The 20,464-nt window shown below is 36.1% G+C and overlaps 1 protein-coding gene across 1 annotated transcript in view; it reads right to left on the reverse strand.

The window, feature by feature from the left end:
• The window catches only part of LOC145669822 (uncharacterized), a 382,300-nt gene extending 362,074 nt beyond the window's left edge, over positions 1 to 20,226 (reverse strand). The window contains exon 1 of the mRNA XM_081738166.1: positions 20,015 to 20,226. The gene's annotated coding sequence lies outside the window, so the exon portion shown is untranslated. The remainder of the gene's footprint in view (positions 1 to 20,014) is intronic.
• Between the last annotated feature and the right edge of the window lie 238 nt (positions 20,227 to 20,464).

Raw genomic sequence — 20,464 nt, forward strand, 5'->3', positions numbered from 1 at the left:
CTTCCAATAGAGAAATATACTTTTTTCGAGTCGATATATCGCTTTTACAAGACGAGACAGCCACAGAACTTGTCTCGTGCGCATCCGTAGAAACGTTCATTCCTAGTTGTTGAGAAAATAAACAGAAACACATTTTTTTATCCCAAAAATTGATGCAGTACGACAGCACCACCTATTAAGATAAAAAGGTATCTATTAAGATTACTAGTATATATTAAAGTATACCGACAGCAAGCTTTTCATTATGATACTATAGTAATCGTCACTATTCGTGAAACCTGGGCTCAACACTGCTTTTCCTCACGTTTGATGCACCAGAAAAAAAAAATCGGCACGATTCGTGTAGCTGCCTTTGCAACGCACATTTCAGAAAACATGAAATAGGAGAAGTGCAACAATTACATTGCTAGAGCTACGGTGGTTCAGTGGTAGAGTATTCACCTCGGTGCATGAGGTCCTTGGTTCGATCCCAGCTCACGCTAAGTGAACTTTGTGGTGGACAATCACCGTGTGCGTGAGTTTTCTCAGAATTCTCCCGTTTCCTGCCATTTTCTTTATTCCACCAATTCATTCATTTCTCATCATCACAATCTCCTTTAGCCTAGCCGGCGTAACTGTGGTGCGTAAAACTGAAAGATTTCAAAATTTCAATAACGCCACCAAACTTAGAAGACATGGAGAACGAACGACAAAATGAAAAGAAGTATTTAAAGAACTACACTACGTACAGTAACAATTAGTCGAATTAAAGGGTAATAATAGTAATAGCAAAAATATAAAAATAACAATAACAATAATACGAAACTTAGCGACAATTCAACAACACTTCATCCTCAGCACAGGGCGAGAGACGACATAAGCAAAATTTAATGGATAGGGTTGATGACCGAGACACAACCCTCACGTTCTATTCGGTACTGAAATTGGTAGATCTAGGTTAAACCTCAGGACTCCTTGTGATCACTATAGCAAATCAACAGTGCATAGACTTAATGAGATATAGTCCAATGTTATGATGAACTCTCGAACTTTATTTTTATCTAACTTTAATATTGTCCAAAGAGATATTAGGAATAAATTTGGTAATTCAATTATCCCTGACAACGTTATTCATAATGTCATGAATGGTAGATGGATCTGCTGCCAGGACTGAGATTTTTTTCATACACTACATGATTCTCTGATTATCTCCTCTTTTGGTGTATCCAATATACTTGAAGATCATCAATTAAATACATTTGAATTTCCAGCCCTTCTCCTCGCCTACAGACAGGATTGTTAACCATATACTCGTAATTTTTACACAAGTTTATATAGGAGGCCATGTGATATATGAAATTGCGCTAGAAGTTTAAGGGAAACTCAATAGTGTAACCAGATTTAACATAACTCTTATAACTTTGAAGTTGTAAGCAAAATTATCTGTTATTTTTAGGTGTTGAACCATGCCATTAGCTTAAGCCGGTCGCATCGAGATCGTCAAGATGTGTGGTGGCAAAAGCACTAGCGTGCGCAGGACATTGGGAATCTGGGTGCCAGATCTAAAGTACCACCATATGGAATGTAGTTCTCCCCCCTTTCCCCTAAGAAAAGAAAGCGTCATTGCACCCGACACTGCGTCAGCGACGCACGGCACACATGCAGGTGGGAAATAATTTACACGTAATCTATTCTTAGTTTGTAATAGTTCTACATAAAAAAAGTTTGTCTAATGGGGGTGCCAAGGCACCCACGTTGCGCACGCCTGTGGGCAGAAGTGTCCGTTCTGTAGCGTGTAATTTTGAATGAAAAGCATCATCAACATCCTCCAGTTTCGCACGTTGCAATTGTACAGTGACTGACAAGTTCGAAGAGACAGATACAGTGGCACGGGTCACGATCATGTAGGATCAGAACTGAAACTGACAAAGCCAGTTATGGCAGTGAGCGCATCGTTTTTCAAGTCTCCACAGTGCAGCATACGCCAATTATCACTCGAATCTCACGTCAGCGAAACCTTCATTTGCAGGATCTTAACAATGCATATGTAGCATCCTTAAAAGCTGCAGCTGCAACATCTTTCTGAGGATGACTCAGATCGAAGAGTGCAATTTTGTGAGTGAGCAGTGGAAGAACTGCGGCAGAACCCTAACTTTGCAACGGAAATTTTACACATCAATAAAGGAATTTTTTATGTTATAGGAGAGGTAAACAAACAAAATTTACGCTACTGGTCTTTAAATAACTCCAAGTGAACGGATCTGTGTAAAATGGTTGGTGCAGGGGAAAATTAAGGCGCGATCAGGGACATAAGAGACAAATATCATCGACCCATTTGTTATTCCTGGTATCTTAACTGCAGACTTACTTGAACATTTCGAATAACTCATTATTCTCTCAGTGTCGGTCCCGGATGCCAGTTTTCCTTTATTTTACCAACATGATGAGGCGCCACTTCATTATGGACTGCAGGTTTGTCAGTATCTGGGTAAACAATTTCCTGGTCATGGTCAGTGCAATGGCCTGCTAAATCACCTGATTTATCATCATTGCACTTTTATCTCTGGGGTTACCTAAAAGCAGTGGTATACGGCGAGAAGATTAGGGATCTCGCTCATTTAGAGCAACGGATAGGATGCATGTGCACAAATCACATGTGATACATTGCCCCGTGTTCATACAACTTGTGAGACACTTCTGTATAGCATTCATAACGTAACACGGCCAGCACATTCAATACATTTTGTAAGAGATTACCTGGGATTTATGTGATTATAACTTTAAAGTTACTACAGTTATGTTGAATCTGACTACACTATTGAGTTTTTCTTAAAATTCTAGCTCTGTTTCACATATCAGATGACTCACTCTCATTTAAATTTTTTGCGTGAGATTCAAATGGCGGACAACACGATGGCAACCGTTCATCTGACGCACACCATGAAGGTTCCTCCTCGGTCTAACGTGTATTCTAGTGTGTGACCCTTAGGAAGAAGATCGAAACATTAGGTTAGATTTTCACAATATTTATTGAAACCTTACCCATTTTAGGCTACAGTTTAAGAATATTTATTGAAACTACCCATTTTAGGCTAGAGTTTTGGAATATTTATTAAAACCTTACCCATTTTAGGCTAGAGTTTAAGAATATTTATTGAAACCTTACCCATTTTAGGCTAGAGTTTAAGAATATTTATTGAAACCTTACCCATTTTAGGCTAGAGTTTAAGAATATTTATTGAAACCTTACCCATTTTAGGCTAGAGTTTAAGAATATTTATTGAAACCTTACCCATTTTAGGCTACAGTTTAAGAATATTTATTGAAAGCTCACCCATTTTAGGTTATAATTTAATAATATTTATTGAAACCTTACCATTTTAAAATTACATTTAATTTCTTGCTATTATCAAGTGCAGAAACCATACAAAAGCTGCAAAATATGGATATCAAATGAAGTAGCCGTAGAGCTGCAAAGAAGAATCCTAAACATGTAGATATGGGTATATTTGTAACATACAACAGGAAGTTCAAACTTAGGTGTTAAATAATTATCCTAGCCAATGATGGTTTACTGAGAGTAACAATTATTTCCAGATTCTGATGTGCAAAGTCCCGAGTTCGATTTCCGTATGGGGGAGCATATTCAATTAATACGCTTAAGCTTCGTAACCATAGCTTTTGCCCTTTAAAGATGGAGTTCGTTTAGTGTTTAATATTAGCAGAGACATCATTTGGAGAGGGCAGGGGTAAATGACCCCCTAAGTTTGAGAAATGCTATTTTTAATTAATAATACATTAATATACTAATGACATACATGAAACTCTTATGTTAGTGAAGCATCTTGCTCCCCCCCCCCCGTAAGCAATATCTGAAATGACGTTGCTGAATTTAAGTCCTAAAATTACCTCACGATACAAGATTAACCAAAAATTCTTCAATGTTTATATGCTCTCGCCAAATGGAAATAACACATTCTGTTTCTCTACTAGTCGTAAGTCAGTTTAGGCACACTGAGAAAAAAAGGACTAGGATTTCCGTGTGGATACATCGTATTTACGCGGGTGGGCTCCTTAAATAATGTAATTTCATGTATAAAAGTACAGCAGGTGGGAACACCATGCCAAGTCTGGAGTTCGGCGTAGTGGACTCGCTCTGATTGGATAATTTTATTCACATGATTGATTTCGAGTTAAAAACTATTACTCTCGTAAGGTAGGGAGTCATAGATTTAGAAAGAACCAAGAGGAGACACTCGTAGGAAGGTGGTAACAACATTATATACGTAAGTTACCACCGTCGGAATGGGTATGGAATTAATTCTAGATTTGAAATGGTGGTCCCACAATACAAAATTTTCACTGGACCGTGGTGTAGATTGTACTACTGATGAAACAACATTATTTAATGTGGTGACGTGCGTAACCTGGTAAAAACAGCATTTACATGCCGACTGGATTATGCATTTTTCTCTGTGCACCAATAAAAGTAATATCAAATGTTAAAAGTATTATGTAATATGTGAATGTGTAATTAGAACAGTAATTTTAATGAGGGTTTTTGTAATAAGATCAAAAAATTATCCTGTTCTATATTTAAGTAAAATGCATCCATAAAAAAAATATTGCAATAAACTTGACACCCTTGGCCCATAAAATGCAATAAATGTCCCCAGAGAATAATATGTCAATCATATGGCCTACATTTGTTGCATATAATGGTCATTGCAGTTGGCTTCATCTTCCTGCATCGAAAAACTTGATTGAACAAGGAAGCATGTTTAGTAAAATACCACGTGGATAAAGAAACCAGTTACCAGCGCTGTGGACCTTGGCCTTTTTTTTTTTTTTTTTTTTTAATATTTCTATTGCTTCTCCAAAGATGACGATTTTTTCAAAATGTATATTCTTAATAGTTTCAAGAGTAAAATCACAGACTACATTGCTTGGAAAGCTCGAGAAAGAACTTCTTTTGGGTTAACACAGACTTTTTCTTTTACCAAAATAAGGTCACAAATATTACAACATATTAACTTGCGCAATGGCTGCCTAATTATGTGGTAGACACAATGTGTCCGAAAGGTGCAAACGTTAATAGCGTTTACAGTGAATACAAATAGGATACGATAAATTTAAAAGAGCAAAATTGGGAGGAGGGGTCAGTCAAGTAAGATGGAGTTACTAGTTAAGTTGGTTTTCAAATTTACATTATAGAATGATAATTTCATTTTAATTTATAACTGTTTTCTGTATTGGTTAGTTTACTGTGTGACTACTGGTCCGCAGTAGTCTGCAAACATATTTCTACTATTGTACTCATGTTGCCACCTTTAAACAACAAAGGGCAGCATGTCAACTGAGCTTTTTGTCAGCATTAGTGTCATAGAGTTCAGATCAAAATTGTGTGATCCTTTGAGGCGAGTTCTACTCTTACAAGTTAGTACCAACAGTTTGGCTAGGATTTTCTGACAGGTCATATTCTCGTACCTTTGTAACAGATGTCCAACTGCTAAATTTCAGACGTGAGATGAATACTTATAACACTCATAACATAGGTCACAGGTCATCGGGTCACTTGAGTCATGGTTCTTATCTGGGTCACCAAGGTAGTGTTGTCGATAAGACAAGAAGTCATCATTTCAAATTCGAGACGAGACGAGACGAGACGAGAAGAGTGACAATTCTCGTCCGTTTCGTCTTTGAGATGACTTTTGAGAAATGTTACAAGTCTCGTGAGCATCGGAATTTCTTCCAAGTGTTAGATTTCAGAAAATATTTTATTTTTACATGAATCAAAGTGTTAAAACTATAACTTGACATAATGTAGAGCATTTATCAACATTGTAGAAAATCTTTACACAACAGAGGCGGATCCAGGACGGACTTCTGGGGGGGGGGTTGTAATACAGCTACTTAGAGCTACTTTTAAGAACTCCGATGGGTTTTATTTATATATACTAAAATAAGAAAGTTTTCTCTTCTGGGGGGGGCGATCGCCCCGATCGCCCTCCCTGGATCCGCCACTGTTACACAATACACTTTGATAATAAAAAATGGTTTAATAATGTTATATTACTGATCCTGATCCACTATCTAAAGAATTTAGAATACCGGAAAAAAACTAATTAGATTAATTAGGGTATGTTTAGATGAATCCCAAAGGAAAGCGTGTAGGAAATTTTTTGTCCACGAGCTTTCACGTCTACAATAGCTTGAAACAAGGAGATACGTTATTGCCATTATTATTAAACTTTGTCCTGGAATACGCTATAAAAAAATCGAAGATAGCAAACAGAGCTTAGACTTGAATGGTGTTCACCAGGTTATGGCGTATGTTGATGATGTAAATTTAATAGGAGATGATATGAGAACAGTAGAAAGAAATGCAGAGGTCTTATTAAACGCTTGCGGGGACAGAAGTAAATGCAGAAAATACTAAACACATGGAAGTTCGTTGAAACCGTAATACTGCAAATTATGGATGCGTTAAAATATCAAATAACAGTTTCGATAAAATGGATACTTTCAAATATCTAGAATCAATATTAACAGAACTAAACCATAAAATATATATAAGAAGCTTAAAATATATAAAACCATAATCATGCCTATTGTGCTGTATAGCTGCAAAACATGGTCGCTTGAGAACAATATCGTAACACGAATAGTGGACCCAAGAGAAAGGGGAATGGTGAATGGCGGAAACTTCATAACGAGGAACTAAATAATTTATAAGGTTTATCAAACATTCTTAGGGTCATCAAATCTAGGAGGCTCAGGTGGGCAGGTCATATAGCCAGGATGGAAGAATGTAGGAACGATTTCCAAGTCTTAGGTGCACCGGTGCAACACCCCTAAATCCGGCTCTGGGCGCAAGAGCCCATCTGTGAGCCTAAGCCAAGCCTGCTCCAGCGCCATCCAGTAGTGACCGGCTTAACTACGTTCAGCATTAGCATTACTGCGAACACGTGGTCGGCACGTGGTCGTCGGGATGCCCTGTTCATCAGGAGATTTCTAGACTTAGTGACTGTCACGTTTTGTTGCCAGTTTGCCTCACAACGCTGAGTGGACGCCAAAAATTAGGAAGCATCAGCCGGGAATCGAACCTGGGACCACGTAGACGTGGCTCCAACGCTCTATCCACGAGACTACTGGTCCCCATTCCTTCATTATTGTTTTACAGTTTTTCATTATCTTCTTATTTCTATCCATGAGACATTAAAATAACATATATAATAATTCTCAACCATGATCCTTCTGAGAATAGGAAAAGCATTATTTCACCTATAATAGTTCATATTAGACTATATAGCATTTTGTGTTTATCGAAAATTAAATCAAAATACTTTTAAAAAAGACATTATTTAGTAAAAATAGAATAACTTACAGAACTCAAACAGTTTTACCAATTATCTCAATCAAAATAAGAAATAACTCACAAGCATTTTGACAACTTAATTTGTCATAATTGAGATATGAAAATATGAAGCCTTGTTTTCTGCTGCTCTGTCACTTTTGGTAGAAAGAGGGGGGGGGGGTCTAGAAAGTTGAACAGGTGAATAAAATTACAGGTTATAGTCAAACTACAGGGTGGTACATAGTCCACACCCTGGGTTCATTTTCTTTCATCTTCCTTATCTGGGCGATGTCTGGATTTCCTTCGAAAGTTTTGTTGTGATCAAAAACAATAGGTCTTCTCTATCTTATTAGAGCACTCATAACTTTCGGGAATCTAAAAAACGCCCAAAACGATTGTTACCATTGTGCAACATAATATTCATGTTAAGATATACAGACGTTGTATTTAGGCGCCAAAATTATGTAATGATTATTTGGTTTCCTAAATATTGACTTGCAAACAACATAGGTATGTTTGTATCTCTTCTACAATCGCTTTGATATCTTAATACCCATCGTTCTTTTTCTATGAAAATATTATGGTATACCTTTAGATCGAGTATTTCTAAAGGATACCAGTACAATAAAGTGTCATGTGTAATAATTCCATGTTTAAATTTGGAAGCAAACAAAAAAATTGGACTTTTTATGTTTCGATTAAGCGATCGTTGGCTAAGTGATAGAGTGCTTCCCTCTGGTAAGTGGAGTTTGTGGTTCAATTCCCGGCCAAGTAAGTTTGTGATAGACAGCATCGTGTTCGTGGGTTTTCTAGGGGACTCACTTTCCTCCCACATTTCATTCCACCAATTCTTCCATTATCATTCACTTGTCTTGTCATCTGTCTCACTTAACCTAAAGGACATAATCACGGGACGTTAAACTTAAAGATTTTATTTTATTACATTTTTATGTTTTAAGTGTGATTTTTTAAAAATCTATATCTATACATTATAATATGTTTGTCTGTGGTTAAGAGATTATGCAACTCGAAAAAATATGAATAAGGGATAATATTAACTCGTAGGTGGATATTCAAATCCCCCACGTTCATCTTTAAATTTAAAACAACTTATTATAATATAATTTTCTATTTTGTTTGTCTGTGGTTTTGTGATTATGTAACCCGATAGAAACTTATGAATAACGGGTTGTATAAAATCTCAGCGTACATGCAAGTATCCATATCCTTGTTTATTTTTAAATTAAAATCCATTCATAATATACACATGTGTAATTCTCTGATCTGTTTGTTTGTAGTCAATAGGTTAGCAACCTGAAAGAAAATTGTGAGTAACGGGTTGCAGGGGCGGCTTTAGGATTTTAATTTTGGGTAGACCCGCTCCTTCGCTTATGGATACGTATACACATTTAATTTATTAATGACAGTAGGAAATAACTTTTACAGTAGTGGTTGACGCTATTTGTTAAATAATTATCTACCATTAATATAAATAGTGGAAAATATATTTACTCTTTATTGTATCTTTTAGCGTTTACATATTTTTCAATATTTTTGGATAGGACCGTGCCTACCCGGAGTCAAGGGCGCCGACTTCTCTGTAAATTTGAGGGGGCCCATTCAGATGCAGAAGGTATATATATATGAGGATTTTAAGACAAATTGCATTCTAATTATGCCAAATATTGTATATTCATAAATACAATAGGGGGGCGTTCCCCCAGGATCGGCGCCCCTGCCCGGAGTACTCGCTAAAGCCCGTACTCACGACTTGTATACAGTTTCATGTATATATTCGATTTATCTATATTCATGTTTACTTTTTTTTAAATTGAAAAAAAAGGCTTTAGCACTAACAACAATTGAATAATTCCGTGTCTAAATTGTCAAAAACAAACTTCTTTCTTAGGTACGTATGTATACTGGAGACTTCTGGGATGTGTGCAAAGCCAGTTTCTGTTAGTCAAGTAATAAGATAGAAATATGAAACTGGTGTTGAATTGTTTACAAACTATAAAAGTTTTTGTCTGTGTTAGGTTTGTTCTGTTTTACCAAGTCTCAATTTTGTTTGTAAACCACAGTCGTTGCCTCGATCCCTCCAGTGATGTTGGCTAATGTGTGGATGGAAATTGAATATCGCCTAGATGTGCTACGTGCTACCAAGGGTGCTCATGTGGAAGTGTACTGATGTGACCAAAACTTTTATAGTTTGTAAACAATTCAACACCAGTTTCATATTTCTATCTTATTTCTAGCCTGAGTTATCAATTTCTGTAATCAGGGAAGGACTTCTCGGACACCCTGTAGGTCTATTTCAATGTACTTCAATGTGTGTTTATAGGTTTCCAACATTAAACTGAGAAGAGTCAGGCTCGTAGCTAGCCCAAAAATGTAGGGAGACAGGTTGAAGTTAGGGGGAGCCCGATCCAACCATATTATAGTTCATCACCATGTTATACTTCATTTGCTAGCCTACCGTGAAATTTTTAGGGGGGCCAACAAAAATTTAGAGGTAGCCAGCCCCTCTAGACCCCCCGTGGATTTGGGGCTGAGAAGAGTTATTATTATTATTATTTTAGCAATTTCATTGTCGCAATTAGAAAAATGGAGCATCATTAGCAGGGGTAAAATAAACGAAACTTTTATTTTAATGCAAGAGATGGAAGTAAGTTATTACGCAGGAATTGTTCAATAAAGAATGGTAGAGCAAATAGCAGAAGGTAATTGTAGTAGTTACAAGAATCGTAGTTTTCTTTTAATCTCCTATCAAGCGTAGTTCCTTGATCTCTCTAGCCTTCCATAACCTCCCACCCTCTCTTTACCGATCTAGTGGCAATGGCACGAGTCCTCAGTGCACGGGCTCCTGGGTTCGATTTCCGGTGTAACAGCCTGGTTGAACGCATTACAGATACCTATATAGTTAGAATTCAGGATTAACCACAAATAACGAACGTCATAGGGTGCTGTATATGTGAGTATTGTATGTATATCTGTTTGTATCCTAATTTTAATTACATAATTAGAAATTAGCAATTTGGGTATAAAAATGAGTTTTTTCTTTATAGAAAAATGAAATCTTTAAGTTTTACGTCCCACGGTTATGCCGGTTAGGCTAAAGGAGACGGTGATAATGAGAGATGAGTGAAATGGTGGAATGAATAAAGTGGAAGGAAACGGGAGAATCCCGAGAAAACCCACGAGCACGATGTTTGTCCACCACAAAGTCCACACGGCGCGAGCTGGTTATTTTTGTAAGAATGCCTTACCTGTAGTTCTGCAGAGTTACATAACATCACAGGATAGAGATATTCACCATCCTCCTTTTTTATGTAGACTCTGAATAAAACCCTGCAACATCCGGCACGTACGGTTCAGTCTTATAATGAAACGATTTTACAGAGCTAAAATTGTGTGAAAATATTGTGATCAGGTTTACGTACCTACAAAATTTCAGAGGAGTAGTTGATATGGAAATGCATGGAATATAAATTGCAAGAATTGACTATAGCATACAAACGAACGGAAGAAAGTTGCATAACAAAAGAAATGTTAAAAAGAAAGACAGTTGTACCAAGACGCCATATGTATTTTTGCCGATCCCAAACGTTTCAGTATTCGCGCGCTGCCCTCTATTATTTTCGAGCCCTCCCTAGCCAGCTGTTTTAACTTGGTCATGTAAAGTGTACAGAAAAATTTGGGCAAGTCTTTACTTTGCCCATTTGATGTCGAGAACAGAACCCAACCACCCTTTGCGAGGCATCTAACCCGTTCCTACTACTACTACTACTACTACTACTACTACTATTACTATTACGACTACTACTACTACTAATACTATTACGACTACTATACTACCACAACTACTAATACTACAACTACTATTTTTACTACTACTACTACAATAACAACAACTACTACTACTTCTACTTTTACTATGAATCCGTATAGTAAAACTGCACGCTTTTTTAATGAAAAAAAGTGTTAAGAAAATTTTAAAAAATAAAAAATCCTTGGACCGGGTTTGAACCCACGTCAAAAACGATTTTTATTACTAGTCTGCTCACTAAGCACGCTCGGCTACGAGAGCCGAACTTTACTTTCTGCTATATGTATGCCATGACTCTTGATGTCCTATCTTCTGTATCGGCCAATAAAATCAGAAGATACCTGAAACATTTATGAGATCCGCGAATATGCACGCCGTAATGAAGAACACCGAGAGAAAGGAGAAACTGGGGAAAAACCGATATACTGTAATTTTGCAGACCTAAAAATTGACGAGTTAAGAGAACCATGTGCTATTTATTGAAGTACGAGTCGGTTAATGCGATAATCCTAAAATTATCATTAACTTTTTAAATTTTAATTTGTTTATCTAAAAATTATAGTCCAAATATAAGATGCATGTATTTTCAGTCACACCGATTTAAATGAAATATGTTTCAGGGTAGATTCTAATGTGTAGTTTTCGATTGGGGTAAAAGTGGATTTGAAAATGCAGGGGGACGCATGACATCTTTGCCCACAATTTTTTTAAGAACTGGAGGAACTCCATAGATATTTTTGAAAGTGGGGGAACGAAGCCCCCGAGTTTCCTCTCCATTTTTCCTCTGGTGTTCGAGAAAATCAAGGAAGAAAAAGAAAACGAACCTCTGGTTCGCTAAAAAGTAGGTCCTTCATTGTCAATAATAACTGACAATCTTCATTTGACTGGAAGACAACATTGCTATTTATTTATGTACAGGGTGTCCGAAAAAGATTGTACCCTTTTCTTTTTATCTAGATACCCAGTAAGTGAAGAGAGATGTCAGTGACAAGGATTGCTATTAAATACTCCAAGTTTTGATTGAAATAATCGCCGTTTCCAAAATAGCATTTTTTCAAGATGGCACCCAAACAACAACAGAAGCCATTTTCTGCTATGGAATACACCAAGACAATGCCGCTTATCACAGTTTAATGCAATTGTATATATAGCAAAATACACTGTTAAGTAACTGATTGTTGTTTGACTTTTCCTCACAGCGACGACACACACATACACTTTATATATATATATATATATATATATATATATATATATATATATATATATATATATATATATATATATATAGGGTGGGACAAAAATCATGAAGGTGGTGGCGTACGTAAAAACGTAGATTGCATGTGTAAGCCCTGTAGTTTTTGGACTTAAACGTACAGCAAACGTATAACTGAAAACGTATATTTTATGTGTATTTTTCGTATAAGCGTTTCGAATAAACATACTTTCCGTACGAACGAAGGAACTGTATATCTCACATACAAATATGCTGTTTTGGGTTAGGATCTCACATGCAGATAGATGTATGTAACATATAGCTGACGTACCTAACATGCGTATATGGGTGTAACATACGGAGGACTGTTAGATGCCATGCATTCTGCAACGGCACTATGTAACATATGGATAATGTATTCACGTACTGATTCCCATAGTGAATATATGGATTCCGTATATTTGTACAATATACCGCTATCCGAATATCAAATTTTTCTCTGTGTTCTCACATTTAAAGACCAATAATGGAAGATTATTTACATTTATGAGTGAAATATTGTCTCAGATGTGTTTCCGTCATTATGGGCCTGTGTAACACATGATTCATAACAGCGGTGAACACTTCTGGTGCCAGTGCCCGTATTTCTGCACGAATATTGTCCTTAAGCTTCTGTATTGTTTATAGTTTGTTCACATACATTTTGTCCTTCAAATAACGTTAAGGAACATAATCAATTGGAGTGAGGTCAGGAGAACGGAAGGGCCAGTTTATGTCAACGTTTCTCGTGATGATGCATGGCCGAATTTGTGAGGCCCATAATGGCGGACACCTAAGTAAAATTACGTTTCACACATAAGTGTAAACAATCTCCCATTCTGGTCTTTAAGTCTGTGAAATATCAAGGAAACTAATGATAAATAGAAAAGTTATTCAAAGTTATAATTCCTTCGTTACTTTTGGCCCACCTTGTACTGCTTCTAATGTTGATAGTCGACCAATCTAATATGTATATGTACGAGTATTTTGATATTGTATTAAAGCTACATGTAATAGCTAATCCAAATAAGCTAAGAACAGCAGAAGTAGGTTAAGTTGGGAGTTCTGTCAGTAACTTTAATGCAAATAAATTAGAAAGAAAGAAAAAAAGACGCAGACGTGTTTACTTTTACTTTTGCTGTGCTTAGCAGAAGGTTAAGTATAGCTATCACGTTTGTAAATACTTATTGTTTTATATTGGAGACTATATAATAACTTTTAAAGCCACAAGACCTGAAAATAATTAACATGAGGAAAAGTTAATAACTTTATTATAGTTACAGTAATAACCTTTACAAAGTTAATGTTAAAACTTGTTATCGAGCGGTTAATAATGTTGATTCACACTCTCTTGGGTTCGGATTCGAATCCAGAAGCTTATCATTCTGATTAAAACATTTCGATGTTTTGTTTTTCTCACACAATTGTTAGGTTAATGTCAGGATTGTATCTTTAAAGACAATGGCCAACTTTCCAAGATTTTATTCTCCTTATTTCAGTTGTAGTTAACTGTTAATTCTTCAAAGGGAAGCTGGAGTAAAGCGGAATATTAAGAGGCCAAATCATTGCGAAATTAAAATACCGCTAACCTTACATTAATTATGTGATATTTTCAAATAGATAAAAGATAATAAAAAATAGAACAAGAGCTCTCTAGACAATATTATTTTATATGTGATACCGTTAACACAACTCACTGATCTGCTTTCAATTTCCAGCCATTTAGAAAATCGGCATTTATTTTCGCGTTTCTAAATGGCTGCAAACGGAAAGCTATACTAGGTGACTCGTGGTAACCGTACCTCATGCAAAATAATATTGTCTAGCGCGCTCTTGTACCACATTTCGATTATCTTTTATCTATTTGAAGATATCACATAATTACTGTAAAATTAGCGGTATTTTAATTTCGCCGTGATTAGGCCTCTTAATAGCAAATAACGGGAAAAGATAAAACAAAGACGACACACATCAATTAATAAATGCCATTAATGCTGAACAAAATGTTATTGGTAAGTAAGTAAATCCTCAAGCATGGGAGCCCACAGCGGGGGGGAAATTGCCATCCCCTGGGTTTTCGAAAGAAGTTTGTTTCTTCGAAATACAGGTCAAACCATATTAGATTTGCTTTCTCACCCACTACAGTATTTAACATATTTACTATGGTGCATGAAGCCATAAAAGTGGGTCAATAATATCGGTAATCAAGCACGTATACACTGCGTGGTCCTGGAGTGTCAGAACCTCATGAAACCTCGACTTTTCTGTAAATTTAGTCTCATCTTAGCATGAAGCTGAAAAATTTGATAGACATGAAAATGAAATGAAATATTACAATTTAACGTTCCACGATTATATCCTTTAGCCTAAGGGAGACGGATGATTAAGGAAAGTGAATGATGGAAGAATTGGTGGAATGAGGATGTGGGAGAACAGGGAGTATCCGAGAAAACTCGCGGATACGATGTTGTCTATCACAAAATTACTTTGCAGGGAATCGAACTAGTTTCCCCAACTCAATAGAGATAGGCGAAAAAAAGGAAGAAAGCTTGTCCTAGCCCTATATTTAAAGAAACCATTCTAATAATCGGTCGTTTGATAGAACTGAGGAAATTAAAAAAAAAAAAAGCAATTAAAAAGAGCGCCCACGGAAGTCAAGGCAAGAACCTCCATACTATACAGCAGAAATGCTCACAGTTCATAAACACCTCATTAATTCATCAGTTTAAGACCGATTCATGTCTTTTTGTCGGATTTAACTAGAAAGAGAAAATCAGAATACCAAGCTCTGCATTACAAGTTTATTTCACGTGCTTAAATGTTTTAGCTACTGCAATCCTAGGTATGGAAGGAAAATTTCCATCGAGCCACCAGTTGAGATAAAAATCGATTTGTAATGATTATATAACGTATACGGAAAAACACCTTAAAGAATGTATTACTTAATTATTCAGAAAGTGAAATCATTCAGCGATTGAAATTCTCAAGAAAGAAAAAATAAACTCAGAAACTTGCTTAGTCAACAAAATTCTCTTTTTCTTTCATTTTTTCTTCTTGTTTTTTTCATGCCTCATGATTCTTCGTCATATGAGGAACCGGTAATTCAACCATAGCACCTACTGACCTACCACAAGAATATTTTTTTTCTTCAAACTTCTATATTTTTTCCTTCTCTTTATATTTCTGGCATACGGAACTTCCATGTGACCAAATTCGTATTGTATGTCTACTTTATTCGATACACGGTTAAACTCCATATGATTCGAATTCCTTGTTAATACTGTACGTCCATGTTTTACAAAGAATGGGGAAAACTAAAGTTTGTTAAAATTCCAATATTTCCATATCCAATTTGAGTGAGCTGAGCTTTGCGTCCTTATGCACCAGCGAAGTTATGAAGGAAAGAATCTATTAACGTGGATTACTAATCAGGATTAGGTACTCTGCCATTATTGTCAGGTCGTTTGCCGCAACTAGGAAGCATCCATGCTTCACAGCCTTCAGCTAACATCTTCCTCTTCACGTTCGATTTTTCTCTTATGATATCGTCCATTAATTGCAGACTTATTCGCCACCTCCCTCTTTTACCTGCTACGATATTCTCTAGGACGTCCCCCATAATGCAATTCCTTCTTAGCCAATGTCCTAACCAATTTCTCTTCCTCTTCCTAATAATATCTAAAATTGTTCTTTTCTCCCAATATTTCTAACACTCTCTCGGTCATTTTCCGATCGACCCAACTAATTTTGTCCATTCTTCTCCACACGCACATTTCGAAAGCTTCCAGTCATTTTTGCGGAATGTCCATGTTTCTGTCCTATACAGTACAATACTCCACACGAAGCATTTTATGAGTCTTTTCCTCAAATCTTTATTCAAAATCCCTAAAAGTAATGCACTTTTTCTAAAATTAAACCTGGAGCTATCCGTTTGGCTGCATCAGACCATATAAAAGTATGTGAAATTCCACGAAATATTTAAAGTTAGAAGCCAATGTGTTTCGACCCTATCTCGTAACTTTGAAAACATCGCACAATACTCATGATATTCCAAAGACACTATGAAATGTGAAAATGTAAGAAACTGTTGACTTAAAAGACCAAAACAGCTTCATATTATTGTTGTTGTTACATTAGAGTTTTTGAGTCCGTTTCAGCGGTGATGCTATATGAGACGTGGGCCTACAGCTTAACATGGAATTCGAACCAGGTGAGCTTCCGCCGGGAATTGAACCTGGTTCTCCGTGCCAAAGGTGCGTACTAATCATATTGTCCTGAAAAGCTATCATATAATCTAGTGGCTAATACTAGTTGATTAGATTCTTGTTTAGATCTAATCTCTCGTGCAGTTTAAGACACAATAAGTAGGACGTAAAATTAAATGAATAAACATTCCAAAAAAAAAAAAAAAATGGAACTATCAGAATATATTTGCAAAGAAAATGTTAACAGAATTGATATAAAATTGTAAATAAAATAAAGAGTAACATTTTTAATACTTTAGTGGATCATAAATACTTCTCCCCCTTTCGTTAAATGTTTCTTTAACTTTATACAACGTTCAGAACATGCAGGCCTGTATCTACGGGGGAATAGGGTCCCCCGCTAAATTTTTGCTGGCCCCCAAAAATTTTTATGGTAGGCTTGCAAATGAACTATTGTATGGTGATGTACTATACTATGGTTGGGTCGGCTCCCCTAAATTCTACTGCCCCCACTACATTTTGGGGCTGACTACCGGCCTGAGAACATGTACTACAACAGAACACAAAATACAGAGAGTTCTATACTGTATTCTTTACATTTGGAGGGGGTTCTAAGGACAACGCTTGGATGACAATCTTACGATAAGCCTAGTATCAAGAGAGGCTTTGGTGCGTGGCAAAATCTTTCCTTAGGAAGTGAAAATTGCGACCGAGAAAATCAATAAACTTCTGTTTTTCTCTTTAAGTGAATGCACTATCGCATCCCTTTAATTTTCAGGATAAAATTATCTCAAAGGTTAATAATAATAATAATAATAATAATAATAATAATAATAATAATAATAATAATAATAATAATAATAATAATAATAATAATAATAATAATAATAATAATAATAATGTCCTAATCATATATTTCTAACTTGAAATCACCAGTTGATAGTACTTTCGATGACTTTCAGAAAGACTTTCGATGAAGGCTTTTCCATTTCTGAATTTCATTTGCTACCTTCTTTTCCATTTTAAGCTAATGATATTTGTAACTCTTTGTAGTAAAGGGGGTGCGGTGGATCAGTGGTGGAGCCTTCACCTCCGGTGCTTGGGATTCCTGGTTCGATTCCAGCTCGCCCCGTGTAGACTTCGTGGTGAAAAAACACCATGTGTATGGGTTTCCTCGTGGTTCTCCCGTTTCCTCCCACTTTCTTCATTCCACCATTTCATTCATTTCTCATCATCACCGTCTCCTTTAGCCTAACCGGCGTAACCATGGAACCTAAAACTCAAAAGATTTCACTTCATTTAATTTTTCTTTGTAGTAATTTTCGATTTTGAGATGCATCAAGTATTATCATAATATTTAATTAGTATAACGTTTTCGAAATAACCATGAATTCTGAAAAAAAAAAAACTCTCACAAAGTCAGCACTTTTCTCAATTTTACCGTAAGGAAAGATTTGAAATCAAGAACCTACAAGAAACTACCCAAACAGTTAAGACAGTAGATCCAAGCAGTAGCGTCATTTCAGATTTGGCTTGGGGGGGGGGGCAAGACCCCTTGATATAAGTAAAATTTCGCGTTTTTTACTGACTTATTACTATTCTATTGATAAAATCTATATAAATCTCAAACTCAGAGGGGGGAGCAAATGCCCCTCCCTGCCCCCTCCTAAATGACGCCCCTGGATCCAAGAGTGGGAAATAGTAGGCTAGCCAGTGGTTTACAATCTTTTCTGGTTGATGACACGATATCGTGAAACACTCGATTTCTTTTGTTAATAATAATAATAATAATATATTATCAATTATAGTAGTGTAAGATTGTAAGTGTTAATAAAGTAGTGAATTTATGTAGTATTGAGCATTGTGGCTGTCGGTGGAGGCGTTAAGTTGTAAAGATAGATTGTCTCAAATTGAATTTTGCTAATTATCACAGCAACACACACACACAAATAAAAATTCTGTTCACCGGCCTCCAGGGTATATATTCGATATATTTTGTTACACATAATCGAAATTTTGAAACCCAAGGGGAAAAACTTGAGCAATTCTGAATAGGGAGGATACACGTAACACAGCTATACAAGAAAAAAAAAGTTATGACCACAGGATATGAATTAGATGTACTTTGTTACACGAAATCCAGATTTCAATACCCTAGGACGATTGATCGTAACCATTTTCTTTTATAGGAAAACAACGTGTGTTCGTCCATAGATCTTCCCTACCCAAAATCACCCAAATTTTTCGCCCATTAAAAAAAATTGACAGGCAATCGTCCTGGGGTTTCGAAATTTTAATTCTGTATAACAAAATATATCGAGTCCAAACACTATGTCCGCAGAACAGGTTTTTTTTTTTTTTTTTTTTTTTGGTATTACAGTGTTACGTGTGTTCTCAATATCCAAAATCGCTCAAGTTTTTCGTCCATAACAAAGATTTGACACGACCAATTGTCCTGGGGTTTTGAAATTTAGGTTCTCTATAACATCAAATCCATCCCTGGAGTCCGCTGCGTAGAATGTTTACTTTGTGTGTGGATGAAGGGAGGAGGGGTGTTATTAAATATTTCCTGATTTTCTAATTCTAAAATTTCGCAACACACTTATGGAACAGCGTGACACACCAAGTAAAAATAAATAAATAAATAAATGATATGTAATTATGCTCTGTAGGCTATACGCAATTACGTCTCGCAATTATGCTCTGTAGGCTATAGAAGATGGATGAGTAATAAACGTTTTACTATGAAAGACTTTGTATTATGAAAAACGAGAGGACCGCGAGAAAACCCACGGACACGATGTTCTCCACCACAAACTGAAATGGAATAGATTCGAGCCAGGAATTCCTTGCACCAGAAATGAGCACGCTACTACAATGTCACCGTGAGCCCTATACCCAACGCAAAAGCCCGCCATATACCACCGGTAACATCAAAGCAAATAGTAACGAAAACCAAAAGGCGTCACGAAATTTAAAAAAAAAAGAAACTTTTTAAAAAAAAAAATGCTTGGGATATAAAGTTGGAGAAAGCACTAAGTACTTTATCGCTGAAATAGCAAAAATCTAAGAAAAAAAAGTTCTAACGATTGTCCCAATAGTCGATCAGTAGATTTCACAAACACGTTAGGCTTCTTGACAGTAAAATTCCTTATTTTTCAGATCATAATGAACTAGTTTATGGAAAAGATTGAATTTATGGTCGCCGATCTATTCAAATAAACATGTGATATCTATCAGTTGAATCATTGTCCCTTGCTTTATCAAACCAATATAATTAGTAAAATAATACCATTGTCGAAGCGAAGTCCTATTTTTCACATAATGAAACAAAATTATATATTATTGAACACTTCAATTCATTGTTGGTTATTTCATTTATATGTACTTACCGTATGGAAAAGTAATTATTGATTATATCTGTGTTATTCCTTTATGTATACAACAGAGTGCAGGTATAGTCACTCCACTCTGGGACACTGACAACAATCAACTAACAAGGCAGGTCAAATTGTAGACATACATTCACTCTTCACCGGAAAAAACTATTCCACAAAATGATAATGACGCCAAAACCCCATTTCTGAACGGCAGTATTCCATTTCCTAATACTGTTAGAGAGGTAGTAGTAGGTAGGTACCGGGTATCGATTAGGCCAGGGTCAGACTTAAGTTGCATAACTAACATTTTTTTTTTTTAAAGTTACTTGCTTATGAATAAAGGGAAAGTACTGATACGTTGTAGTTAAAACGAAAAAAAAAAGGGGGACGGGGGGCAATTGCAGAAATGAAAAGAGAAACAGCATATGACAGTATTGTATATTTTAGATAAAAACAGCGCAA

Source organism: Thermobia domestica, chromosome 14 (assembly GCF_964235325.1).
Source record: "Thermobia domestica chromosome 14, izTheDome1.hap1.1, whole genome shotgun sequence".
In the NCBI taxonomy this organism is placed as follows: Eukaryota; Metazoa; Arthropoda; class Insecta; order Zygentoma; family Lepismatidae; genus Thermobia; species Thermobia domestica.